Source organism: Myotis lucifugus, unplaced genomic scaffold (genome assembly GCF_000147115.1).
Source record: "Myotis lucifugus unplaced genomic scaffold, Myoluc2.0 scaffold_62, whole genome shotgun sequence".
Lineage (NCBI taxonomy): Eukaryota > Metazoa > Chordata > Mammalia > Chiroptera > Vespertilionidae > Myotis > Myotis lucifugus.
In genome coordinates this window covers 51039-64588 of record NW_005871110.1, presented here as the reverse complement: position 1 = coordinate 64588, position 13550 = coordinate 51039, and the positions used below count along the sequence as shown (strand labels likewise).

General features: G+C 39.0%; 1 protein-coding gene across 1 annotated transcript in view; it reads left to right on the top strand.

Moving 5' to 3' along the window:
- Window positions 1–980: 980 nt before the first annotated feature.
- Window positions 981–13550, top strand: part of MRLN (myoregulin) — a 13801-nt gene continuing 1231 nt past the window's right edge. The window contains exons 1-2 of the mRNA XM_023754602.1: window positions 981–1364; window positions 12139–12246. The gene's annotated coding sequence lies outside the window, so the exon portion shown is untranslated. The remainder of the gene's footprint in view (window positions 1365–12138; window positions 12247–13550) is intronic.

Sequence of the window (13550 nt, the reverse complement as noted above, 5' to 3'; positions counted from 1 at the left end):
GAGTGTTTATGCCTTAGGATAAAATTCTTAAATTTTATCTTCAAAAAATTTCTATTTGAGTTATACAATAAACAACATATTTTGCCATAGTATGTGAATAGGTTCTAAAAAGATACGTATATTCAGTGGATACTCAAAAATATTAAATTGACCAGAGTATTAAAAAAAAAATTAGGTTCTATCCTACTCTACACACTCTCACCCATCTATTAAACTGGTGGTCGCTGATTTATTAGTTTTTCTTTTTGGCAATTACTTCAGCAGAATAACACTCCATTGTGTGAGGTTTGTAGTGAGGGGCTCCCCAGCAGTTAGTTGAAAAAGGGTTTAGTTTGATAAAAGGACAGTTACCAGGCCTGAGCCAGGGCGACAGGCGGCTAGAACCTAAAGAACGTGGCAATTTGATGAGCATTTGTTTACTTCAATTTATATCTTTATATATTTCAGTAACTTGTGTCTTATCATCATTTTTCTTTCAACACTTTATACAGAGCCAGTGTTTAATATAGTTTAGATCTGAAGACACACTGTTAGTAGTCCAAACAATTTAATGTCAATTGCTGGGAGTAGTGGAGGTATAAACTTGGACTTTTTTGAAATACGGCTTTTCAAGAGAGGACAGCCTCTACAAACCAGTAATCCTGGTCAGGATTACACTCTCTTCTTCAGACTTTGCTTCTGTAGGTTCCCAAGATCCACCTCCCTGCCCCCAACACACACAACCCACACATGCACACACACACACTGCCACACATGCACACACACACACTGCCAGGAATTGTTTTGGGATCCCTAAGGGAGAGAGGCGATATGCTCACAAGTAAATAAATCTCAAAAAAACTGATAATGGGCACTTGAAAATCCATTGGTTCATATATATTTTTAAATGGGGGAAATCAGTGTAAACAGAAAAAAAGTATATAAATTTGAGAAGATAATCGGATGTCCCTGAGAAAGCCTTTCTCAGAAGAACAGAGGATAGTATTACATTAAATGAGTCACGTCATTTTACAAGAGAGTTGAACAGGAAGGATATTTTTGTTAGTTGGTTGGTGAATTCTTAAAGAGTGTTTGACATAGGCTCTAGTGATTGTGAAACGGCTGACCCCCTCCTCATGGGGTATTTGAGCTCCCGCGTGGGCCTAAGTATAGTTTTGTCATAATTTATCCCACCTGTGTCTGTCAATTCCTTCCCACTTGCCTCCTCCCGTAATGGTCTGGCTCATGTTTCTTCATAAAGCTCTAGGCCAGTTATTAATAACAGCCCAGTGACTCTCCTGATCCACCTAAGAGCATATGGTGTTTTTCACAAAAGAGAGCGATCATCTCCTCAACTTTGGACTTCGCTCCCTAACCCCTGAACAGTAAGTTTTGTGTTGTTGTTTTTTTTTTTAAATGTAGCATTTTAAAATGTTGATATAGGAGGAAAGTTTAGTCTGACTTTTCTGTTTCTGGCAGAGAGAGAATACAGTAAGTTAAAACTTAGATTCCTGAAGCCTATTTCCCTCCCTGCATTTCAGCATCTCTCCAACTTTTATAAAGCTGAATAGCAGATAAATTAATGTATTAGAATTCTAGTCTTTCCATTTCCTTCTAGCTAAATAAAGGCAGGAGGAGAAGCAAGGGATTAATGGTATTTAAATGACTTGAACCAGCCTTGTGGCTATGCTTGATATTCCTGTCTCCCCCGTGTTTCCTCTCCAAACAGAGCATTTCCCTGATTTCAAAGAGAAATTTCACACGTGGAAAGTATCACAGGGGAGTGTTGGACAGGAGACGTGGGTCTTGTCATTTTTCCATGTGTGAGATTTGGATCAGAGAGGGCACCTGTCTTGTGCCACGGGTTCAACGCCTTCTTGTTATTTTAACCAAAGGCTTTGTCTTTGAAGCCGTTCTTAACGGTTGCTTCGGAGAGCCCTGCAAAGTAGGTCACTGTGTTTTCTGTCTGGAAAGGAGGCCCCCGCTGCCCAGAATGGCCGGTGCCCAGCTCGGTCCTCATGGGCAGAGATGAAACCTGACTCTCCGGTCCTTCTGCAGGACTATAAATCAATACAGCTTTTGGCTTTGGTTACTTGTGTTCAGTTCCCTTGAAATGTGCGTCAGGAGCCTAGATCAAATGTATAAGGGAGGCATTACAGTAAACTGGAAGGAGGCAGATGCCCGCCTGGTATTGAGCCCTGGCTTGGACCATTCACAGATAGTGTGACCTTACCCAAGAAGTCAGCCTCTCTGCCTCATTTCCTTGTTTGTAAAATAATAGTCATCACCTGTTTTACAGAGTAGTGGGGTTTACTCATAATGAAAGTAAGTGGCCAAGTATGATAACATTATTTAGGAAATCCCCCATTTGAATTTTTTCTGATTCTTCTTTTTTCAATTAAATTTTTTATTCTTTTTAAATTTACAGTTGATATACACTATTATATTAGTTTCAGATGTGCAACCCCATGACTAGACATTTATATGACTTATGAAGTGGTCACCCCAATAAATCCAGGACCTGAATTTTCTCAGTCATCTCATTTGTTTCAAATTTAAACCTAGAACCTTCCATGTGGTATTTGATGGGACACATTAATCTAAGCTATCCTATATAATAAAAGCTTAATATGCAAATTGACCAAATGGTGGAACAACCAATCACTATGATGTGCACTGACCACCGGGGGGCAGACGCTCAACACAGGAGCTGCTCCCAGCCCGCAGGCCCTAGGCCAGCCAAGGCAAGTGCCAGTGGAGGGCTTCTCTCTCCTCCCCCCCCCCCCCCATCGCCCCACCAGTTGCCCCACAGATTAGCCCTGATTGCCGGCTAGGCCTAGGGACCCTACCTGTGCATGATTTTCATGAACCAGGCCTCTAGTAGAGACAATAATTAGCTTTTACTGCTTTTAGTAACTTCATCTTCAGGATGTGTAGGCTGTGTGAATGCTGAGGACAGGAGCCTCGAAGGGTCATGTATGGTTAGCAGTTCAGAACATTAGGCTACAGCTAAGATCAGCAATGGTGAGGAACCTTGCAAAATAATTTCAAAGCATAAGTTATTGTTTGATAAACTTACCTGCTCAACTCTAACCAGCATTCTAAAATTTGTCTCTTGGTTATGGTTAAGGTTGGCTGCCTTGCTAGGTTTGATTCTAAGTCTGGATGAGACAGAAAGGAGGGTTGTCTCAGGGAATACCTGCTTGCCCCAGTGTCACCCTGTAACTCAGGAGATAGGGGGAGCTTTTGTTTTCCTCTATAAGCTTTCCTTCCGCAATCTTTTATTTAATTCCTACAGTGTGCAAAACACGGTGCTAACTTAGCAATGGGCCAATAAGCTCTAACTGTAGAAGATAGAAGACATTTCATGATACAAATCAGAGTGAGCTTGTTCCATGATACATGAGAAGTACGGACAGGATGCTGTCGGTATTCCACAGGGGCCTTCCCACCCAAAACTTATTTACCAGAAATGAGCATTATTGCTCAGACTTCCCCTTGGAAGGCTGTACATTCTTGGAAAACAATTCAGTGATTTACTTGGGCTCACCTCCTATGTAATGAGCTTGTAAGGCACAGAAAAATGGCACCTTAAAGTCATACCTTATCCTCCCCAACCCACATTGTTTTAAATTGAGCACATATTTTGTTCCGAGTTCTATGCTAAATGCTGGGAAAATAACTCTACCTAAAAAGAAGTCACAGACTTTCATTAACTGGAAATTGGGTTCCCCAACCTAGTCATCTATCCTCTCAGCTAAATTGGACTCCAACAAACATTTAGCTAGCATCAGATATCACGCCTGTACCTCCATGAATAAAAAATCACTACCAATGCGTTTATGCAGAGGAGTGTGTATTGCTGGCCAAGAAGATAGCTTAAGAGATTTCGGCAAATGCTTTTTAGAACTCAAACAGGTCCGGAGATTCTTTCCTGTCCTCCACTCACCAACCCCAAACCTGTGATGACACTTGTTTGGATTTATAAATCCTGAAGACAAAAAACAAACACCCCCCGTCCCACTTCTCATTCCACAGAGGATGGGACTTGGATGGCATTGCTGTGTTGGGGTTTCCTGCTGAAGCCTGGGGGGACAGAGGCCCAGCCAGGGCCTGGGCAGCTCACTGACCTTGCAAGAGTCCACTACAGCTGTCATTCATGGACAGGGTTGGGGAACTTGGCAGGAAGTTTGAAAACATTTTGATTCTTTTGGTTCTAGAATATTTCTTAATGTTAAGTGCCTGTAGCTGAATAATTTATGTCTTCTTAGGGGCAATGTCCAATCTCCTGTTGGGGCAGGAATGTGGTCGCGGGAAATCTCAGCGTCTTGGTAGTGGATGGTTGAGAGGAGATGTTTGTTCATGTGTAGAAAAATAGTTCATTTTAGGGTTAAAATAGTTACTTAAAACATTGGAGACATGGTTGTAGATGGCTCAGAAAGGCCCAGGCTGGATAGGTGTTGGCATAGAAAGAAGGCATGGGAGGTGCAGTTGAAGAGAAAAGAAGTAGAGGGGTTCCACCCAGGTGTGGGGCCCCCTGTCCGTCTGGAATACCAGGTTTTCCTCTTGTCCACCTGATCACTCACCTCTCTGAACTGTACTTGAGCTGTCATCTTTCTGATTATGCTGCTTCATCATACCAACCACTATTTTATCCTGTGTCAGGCATGTTGGGCTCTTGTCTTAACTTTTTCCAGTCCTGAGATACTGCAGAGGCTAAGGCTTTGGAGCCAAACAGACCTCCATTCAAATCCCTGGTTATTCTTGGTGTGTGATCTTGTTACCTAATCTCTCTGGAAATAGGAGTGTTAATAACTCACCTCACAAGGTTTTATGAGATTAGAGTCAAAGTATGTGTAGTCCCTTCTTAACTGTAGTTATGAATAAAATCCTTTCAACCCCCTGGAAGACAGGCATTATCTCTGTTCTCCAGATGGGGTAGCTGGTGGGGTTAAATGCCTGGTCCAAGGCTACAGAGCTAATACCAGCCAGAACCAGGATCTAAAACCAGTTCCATCTGGCCCCAAGACCTTTGCTCGCTCCCCACTCCACCGACCATGTGTGACAAAGCCCAAGTTGTTTTCAGTTGAAGTCCAATTTGTCAAGTTCTGTGCCCAGTGAGTCTGCCCAGCCAAGTTTTCTAGTTTTCACTTGTGACCACCTTTATTCTGGACTCGTCGGTCTCACCTTGGCCTGAATCAAAGAAGTTGGGAGGTGATGAAGGTAGACTATCTCCAAATAGTTACATCGCATGAAACGCAGAATCCAATTTATCAGAAATTTTGAAAAATTGCTGAGGCAGTTATGTTAGTAGCTCTGAAGGAAAGTAACGGTGACCTCTGACAAGTTGCTGTACTTCTCATTTGTCACATGAGAAGTTTACAAAATTTCACATGTCTTTTTCAGTGCCAACATTTCTGTAATATTTCAGACCCTTCACCACTGTTGGGTTTGTTTTTTTTTAGCTGGAAAGAGAAAAATTTCCTTGAAGTCCAATTTTAATTAGGAAACAAGGTACAACAATCATGCCTGCAATCGTTTAAGTATAAAGCCACATGCCATTTATTATGACTCTCATTCAAGCTTTCTCTCATGCAAGGCACATAGGATTGATGAATTAATTTTTCAGATGTACATTACACTTCCTTTCTCACATAACTCAGCTTTGGGAGAATCAAATGAAGCTTAATTAGTTCAGAAAATGCAACTTGAACTCAAATTTTAGAAATTTACAGAACAAACAAAACCCATTTACTATTAAAAAGGCCCAACTTTTCATTTAAGTTCCGAATGACTCAAATTTCAAGAGTTCATGTCTCCTGCCCTGCCACACAGCACCCATTTCAGGAGTCTTAAGGGGACAAATCTTCATTATACCATAGAAACGGTAGCCATCCCAACAGGACACTCCTATCCTAAAACCCGTAGGGCCAGTGCCAAATTTTTGTTGCCTTCCAACAACTTGACTTGGTTTCCTAATTACAAGAAGAAGAAGAAAAAAACCCCACAGAAGTGAAAACATCAACAAGACATAATTACCATATGATTCTGAAGTTTCTAAAAGATACTTTATTGAATATAACTTTTATGGGAAAGAGACCTTTTCCATATGGAGACATATTGAAAACACCCAACTTTGAGATTTTATTTTTAAAATATTTGCTGGGAAAAGTAGACTTAATATACAGGGGTGGGCAAAAGTAGGTTGAATTACCAGCCATCATTATGTAAAAGATAAATCATAAGTAAGGATATGAAATAATAACTAATAATGACAAACTATACAATAATAAATAACAATACAAGAATAAACTCTGTTTTGCATATTAACAGCTGTAAACCTACTTTTTCTCACTCTTATATGTGTTTTTCTTGCTGTAATGATAATTTGAACAACATGCACTTTCAGTTTTCCAAGAAAGCTTCTACTTTCCATGCAGTTATTATGAGGTACTGGGGTCCAGGATGGGTAAGTAAGGCCCTCCCCACTTCCTAGGAGGAAGACAGCAACTACCTATGGGGTGGTACGTGCAAGCAACCACAATACAGTATCATGAGCTACAAAATGTTACAGACAAGTGAGCAATAAATTCTACCTGAGGAAGTTAGGATGGATCACAGAGGAGGTAACATTGGGTTTCAAAGGATAAGTAGGTGTTTGATAATTTTGCATGTTTAGGTGCTTAAAAGTACCTGAAAAGGATGATTCATTCAAAGGGTACCATCTACAAGGTAATGTGCTAAATGACAATGAATAATAATAGTCACCATCTCTTATTCATTGTTTATGTGTTAGGCACCACTATTATCTTATTTAATTCTCACACTACCCTAAGAAGTAGGTACTATTATTATCGCCCCATTTTATAGACATGTTGAGGCACGAAGAGTTAATGTAACTTGTCCAAGGTCTCATGGCAAGTGGCAGATCTGAGTCAAGCCCTATCCATCTAATTCCAGACCCATCTCTCAACCACCATGTCCTAAAAGCATTCTTGTTATTTCTCTGTCCAGCTAATAATGAGGAGGTCAAGGGGAGAAACTTGTCAGTTATAAGTTGATCAGTGGGAAGGTAATGAACTAATTAATAAACAAGAATGAAATCGCAGGTAGTAAAAGCTGGTGAAAAATAGATTAAAAAGAAAAACTGTACTTTCAGCTACCCTGGTTGCTAGTGGTGGTTTGTGAATGTCCCATTTACAAAGAACAGATTGTTTTGACGTGAATAATCTGACAACAGCTGTTGTAAAGATATTCTGGCAAAACCAGGGTCATCAGGCCCAGAGAATAACTGCAAGACTGTCCACCCCACTATTCAACCAGTGGTTCACTTTTGCAAAGAGCCGGGATCAAAGAAATAGAGTGGCCGTTAATAATTACATGTGGATATTTCCATTTCAGTACAGTCAGTTTCCATTGGAATACAGATCTTTTCAAACGGGACTTTTAATTGGAAAACATTAATAAATCCATGTAGTTGAAAGAAGGTGGCATCTGGGGACTGGAGAAGTTAGTAGTATCCAGGCTCCAACTTGGAATAATGAGTAGCCTGGGTGGCTGCTCCATGTCCTGATAGAGCATAGCATGGCCTGGCACATGGCCTCAACAAAGAGTCATTATTATACTTAAGGGACCTGTTAAGCAAAAATGGACAGATTTCAATATGTGTCATTTTTTTTAACATATGTCTCTGGGGAACTTCTGTCAATATTATCTTGACTATTAGATATTAATGGAAACAAGTAGGATAAGCACATTTTTGTCAAAAAGGAAAATATTTTTGAAATGTGACTCATGTTTAAGATTATAAACTTGAATCCAATGAAAAGTGTTTTTCTTTTAGTTGAAAAAGACTTTACAAAGTATGTTCTGTTCTTTGTCTTGACCAAGAATCCACACTTAATATGGGGAATAATAGAAGAGAATTTGAGAAAGGGGTGATGTCTTAGTGCAGTGGTTCTCAACCTGTGGGTCGCCTAAGACTATCCTGCATATCAGATATTTACATTACGATTCATAACAGTAGCAACATTACAGTTATGAAGTAGCAACAAAAATAATTTTTTGGTTGGGTCACACACAACATGAAGAACTGTATTTAAAGGGCCAGAAGGTTGAGAACCACTATCTTAGTGGAAATAATTAGTAGGAATAATACTATATAATAACAGCCTAATATGCTAAGTGTCCGGTTGTCCATTCAACCAATCAAAGCATAATATGCTAATGATATGCTAAGGCCGCTCAACCACTTGCTATGACGTGCACTGACCACCAGGGGGCACCGCCCTGGCGCCCTCCCACAACCTCTCCCCCTGGCCAGCCCCACCTCCAATCAGCCCCCAACACCCCGATAGGCGGCAGGCCCGCCAGCCAACCGCCCTCGGCCCCTCTCCTGGACCCTACCTGTGCACAAATTGGCCACTGGGCCTCTAGTTTTATATAATAGATGAGATTGTTGTTTTGCATTGTTTTGTTTTTGCCAGGGGACCTAGCCATTTAACTAACACACTCTTCTTGAAAGAAAGAAAGAAAGAGAGATAGATAGACAGAAAGAAAGAAAGAAAGAAAGAGAGAAAGAAAGAAAAAGAAAGAAGGAAGGAAGGAAGGAAGGAAGGGAGGAAGGAAGGAGAGAAAGAAAGAAAGAAAGAAAGAAAGAAAGAAAGAAAGAAAGAAAGAAAGAAAGAAAGAAAGAAAGAAAGAATATATATATATATATTAGAGAGGAAGAGAAAGCTAGAAACATCAATGATGAGAGGGAATCATTGATCAGCTGCCTCCTGCACACCCCCCACTGGGGATTGAGCCTGCAACCAGGGCATATGCCCTGACCAGGAATGGAACCATGACCTCCTGGTTCATAGGTAGATGCTTAACCTCTGAGCCATGCAGGCTGGGCTCCAACACATTCTTCTTATGGTTTCAGGAGTCAGAGTTGATTTTAGAAACCCTATTTTATATAAAAATATGATTGTAAAGGTTTTAATCAAGACCCTACAAGCTGATGTCAGGGTGAAGAACAGAGAATACAATGAAGTTTAACTCCCAGAGACCAAAGGTTGCCGCTACTCTCTGTTTGTTTAACTTACTTTGTGGGATACCACTGTTCAACCATTCAATAAACAATGAACAGTTCAATTTGAATTAGATTATTTGGAATCTTGATGGAATCAAAAGAAAAAATAAAGATAAGTTTTAAAAACTAGATAAGAGAGTACTCATTTTATTTTCAGTACAACATTCTATAAAATAATACATTTATTCCCAGTATCTTCTGGAAATAGGAGAGAAAAAAGGTAGGTAGAGGCATACAAATGGGAAGGGAAATTATTTGCAATCATCTGAGATTATGAAATATATCTGGCCCAAAACAACCTACAATGTCTTATATTAGAAATTGCAGGTGATATTATATTTTATCTGTGATTTTTAAATACTGTGATTCAAGATAAGACCGAGGTCTTGAGCTAGTCACACTATATATGTTCTAGGATACTTCACTTGTTTGAAATTTATTTATATTTTTGGTGTATGCTTTATTCAATAACAAAATTTTTCCCTAAAATATGCTGCTGTTAAATAGTTTTCTCCCAAAAGAATGTCCCTGCAATCTCAGAGAACAACCACTTGGTTACTAAGCTTCTAGCTAATGTAAATCGACGTCCTGAGATCCTCCTCACTTGACCCACAGTAGAATCTGAGTGTGTTTGTGGACTTGTGATGATACTAATTTGTGTCCTTCCAATGATTTAGATCTATAAACAGATCTGACATCACGGAGAAGAACCAAACAGGAATCAAACACATTCCTGTTTCTCATGAGTATTTTGAACGAGACAAGAACATGTTGTTTAACAAAAGAGTGCATTTATTACAGAAGACCAGGATATCGTCATGTGTTAAATGACTGGTTTGACAAAAATAAAATCAGGTTATATTACTTTTAAATATATAAGGAAGAAAGAAGATTAATTTCTTTAGTTTTCTAAAGTTATATAAGCAACATTGTTTTATTTATTATTTTGTTGTTGATCCTCACCTGAGGATATTTTTTTCCATTGCTTTTCAGATAGAGTGAAAGGGAGGGAGGGAAAAGAGAGAGAGAGAGAGAGAGAGAGAGAGAGAGAGAGAGAGAGAGATGAGAGAGACACATTGACTGGTTGCCCTCCCCATGCACCCAGACCAGGAGTGGGGAGCCAACCCAAAACCCACATACTACCCTTGATGGGGAATCCAACCTGCCACCCTTTGATGCACAGGCCCACACTCTAACCGCTGAGCACACGGACCAGAGCTAAGCAACATTATTTTAAATGAAAAATATGAGAAATGAAAAAAGCAAAAACAGAAAAAAAAAATCACAGTCATTCCACCCAAACTTGACTGTTATGACCACCATTCACATTTGTAGGTTATTTCTGTTTCATTTTTTAAATATTTCTATTGTAAAGTCTCACATACATACAGAAAATGAAACTTTTATTTAGAGTTGAATAAGTAGTTAAAAAGTGATTGCCAATGTAACCACACCCAGGACAAGAAATGAACCATTGCTGGAAGTCCCCATCTTTGCCTTTCCCTTCACTTACCATCACCATCCTGAATTTGTGGTAGCCAATGCCTTGCTTTTCTGGACAAATTTGCCACTACACTGTTGCCACCCATATATGCAGCACTTAACTGCATTTTTTTTTTAATTTAAAAAGTTTTCATTATAATTCACATATACTATTGTATTAGTTTCAGATGTGATTCAACCTTTATGTACCTTACAGAGTAATCATCACAATAAATCTAGTAACACCTGTCACTGTACATAGTGATTACAATATTAATGACTATATTCCTTATGCATTATGTTCCCATGACTTATTTTATAATTGGAAGTGTGTACTTTTAAATCGCCTTCCCCTTTTCTGCCTATCTCCCTGTACCTCTCCCCTCTGGAAACCATCAGTTTGTTCTCTTATTTTGTTTCTGAAACCATGTACTTTTAATTCTATTTTTTCTGCTTTACATGATTATACTTACACTGTGTATTTTATTTTAGGCCCAGCTTTTAAAAATTTTCAAATTATGCTTTTAAAAAGCAACTCTGTTTTTGCATGTAGCTGTAGCTCATTATTGTTAAAAAAAAAATCCATTATATGAATCTATCTATCACCTACTAATGAGCATTTGGGGTGAAGATATTATAAATAATGTTTGGATATGTTTCCTGGTATGGATAGCCATACATTTCTTCAGGGTACATACCTAAGATTGTGCTGGGGGGTCATAGGTATTGGTTTGAATCATCTTTAAATGTTTTAATAATTTTCTAAGCTGTGCTTCTATTATTTCATATAATAATCATCATTTTATTAGACAAAAAAATCTTCCATTTGTGACTGAATTTCATGGCCTGGTTTTTTTGTAGTAAATTCACTCCTCCACTTTCTAATTTACTCATAAAAATGATAAAAATCTTAAAACTTATAGAATTTATAGCAGACAATTTCCTGAGTTATGTTCTGTTACGCAGGCAAAGAAGTTTGTTGTCATGGTAGATATTGAAGCAAAAATATTTTAAATAATTTTAGGAATTTTTTTATTGAGTTATATTTAACATGCAACATTGTACTTGATACATTTATATTGTAATATGATTGCCATACAAGCATTATCCAACATCTCTGTTGGATCACGTAATTGTCATTTCTTCTAGAGTTGGGAATAACTAAATCAAGTTTCTTAAAAGGTTTAATGTTCATAATAGTGTTGTATTTTTTTTGTTTGGTCTATAATTACTGTGCTATGTATTAGGTCTTCAGGATTTATTTATCTACTAGTTACAAGTATGTACACTATACAACATTTCTCCCATTCTCTCCACCCCCCATCTCCGGAAGAATTGTTGTTTTAAAAAGTATCGTGAATGTTTGCCCTGCCAGGAAAATCCTAGAATTCAATTTAACTCTACTGTTAATGGTGCAGTTTTTAGCTACACAATTGTGTGATAAAATGAAATTAAAGGGTCATATTTTCAAAAGTCCACCCTTCAACATCGTCCTGACTTCTCTGAGAGTAATTTTAGAGTTTCTCTATGCAGGCTTCCGCCCCTCAGCTTCATACACTAGCTCACGATCCAATAAAACCTTTTAATGTGCTTTGACCCAGGATCCAAGGTTGCTAAGAGACCACCTGTGCTGAATGCACTTTGTTCTAGCAAGAGCAGAGAGGAAACCAAAGAGCCGTGTTATCTGCCACAACCTGGGATTGAGTCAGGTGAGAAATGGATTTCTACTTTTCAGTCTTAACCAGTTGTTTCGTCTTTCCCTCACTTCCTATTTGAGTCCCTCTCTTACTGTTGTTGGAGGAAACTGAAGGTACCCTTCAGGGCACAAACAAGGGAAACAATCTGGCGGTGAAGTTTATAGGAGAGAAAGCCACTTTGCAAGCCCGTGTGTTATTCTTCCCCCTTGTTTCCGCAGCAAAGGCAAAGTGTTGAATGTGGGGGAAATTCTAGGTGTTTACTTTGCTAGTCATTGCTGTGTAATTTGAGGCACACTATTTCTTCCTTTAGGAATGAGGCTATTTATTACAGAAATTAATCAAGATTGCTAAAAGTGGGAGATAATGACACTTGCATAAATCTCATCTACCTTCCCCTCTTTTTTTCCTCTCTTAAAACCCAACTGCATTTTTGTTTTTGAGTGAAAATAGCACTAACCCAAACTCGCCACTTTTTAAGAGTACTGATGTTCATTTCAAGTTGAGTGTCTATAAGAAACTTTGAGCCCTGACCAGTTTGGCTCAGTGGATAGAGCGACGGCCTGTGGACTGAAGGGTCCCAGGTTCAATTCCAGTCAAGGGCATGTACCTTGGTTGCGGGCACATCCCCAGTAGGGGGTGTGCAGGAGGCAGCTGATCGATGTTTCTCTCTCATCGATGTTTCTAACTCTCTATTCCTCTCCCTTCCTCTCTGTAAAATATCAATAAAATATATTTTTTTTTTAAAAAAAAGAAACTTTGATGTAAGCGTCTGAAAATTCCTTAGTTGACCTTGCATTCCTGAAAAAGGAGTTAACCCTAACCCTAACCCTAACCCTAACCCTAACCCTAACCCTAACCTTAACCCTAACCTCCCTACCTGACTGACATTTGGTAAAATGCTCCAATAGTATGTTAACCTGACCACAAATTTACACTTTACAAATTCTATTATACTTTTTAAAATCCCAGCTATTTTAAAACTGTTTGATTAACACTGAAATGTGGAGGAAATTAAGTGATTGATATCATATTAAATGACCAGAATATGAGTCAGAGGATCTTGAGGGGAAAAAATCAAGATAATGAAAAAGACCTTTTGTTGTTTGATTTTTTATTTTGTTGATCCTCACCTGAGGATATTTTTTCCATTGATTTTCTAGAGAGAGTGGAAGGGAGGGAGGGAGGATGAAAGAGAGAGACAGAGAGAGAGAGAAAGACATCAATGTGAGAGAGACAATTGATAGGCTCTTCCCGCACATGCCCTGACTGCGCCCTACCCACGGTAGAGGTAGAACCTGCGCCCTACCCACGGTAGA